Source organism: Sinocyclocheilus anshuiensis, unplaced genomic scaffold (genome assembly GCF_001515605.1).
Source record: "Sinocyclocheilus anshuiensis isolate Anshui unplaced genomic scaffold, SAMN03320099.WGS_v1.1 scaffold132, whole genome shotgun sequence".
NCBI classification, from domain to species: Eukaryota; Metazoa; Chordata; class Actinopteri; order Cypriniformes; family Cyprinidae; genus Sinocyclocheilus; species Sinocyclocheilus anshuiensis.
In genome coordinates this window covers 549,327-549,709 of record NW_015555730.1, presented here as the reverse complement: position 1 = coordinate 549,709, position 383 = coordinate 549,327, and the positions used below count along the sequence as shown (strand labels likewise).

Here is a 383-nt window from a genome sequence, read left to right as displayed (position 1 = left end):
AGCTGGACGTAAACAACGTATGCTGTTCTGTGTCAGCTGCGTCACGCCGGATCTGTTTCCTACGTTGTTATGATTTGATCTGAACGAAAATAGCGTATCCGTGTGACGCAGAACAGCAAGAACAGCATATGCTGTTTACGTCCAGCGGATACTCTCCAAAATGGCGCTATAGGGTGACACGAATTGTTAGAAATGTTGAATAAAGTTTTTTTCTTTTGCGCACAAAAAGTATTCTCGAAGCTTCGTAAAATTATGGTTGAACCCCTGATGTCACATGGATTATTTTACCGATCTCCTTGCTACGTCTCTGGACCTTGATCGTGGTAATTACATTGCTGTCTATGGGAGGGTCAGAGAGCTCTCAGAATTCATCAAAAATATCT

General features: G+C 42.3%; 1 protein-coding gene across 1 annotated transcript in view; it reads right to left on the bottom strand.

Annotated features, from left to right (window-relative positions):
* The window catches only part of LOC107672812 (XK-related protein 8-like), a 9,675-nt gene that overhangs the window by 7,758 nt on the left and 1,534 nt on the right, over positions 1 to 383 (bottom strand). The gene's annotated exons all lie outside the window — the stretch shown is intronic.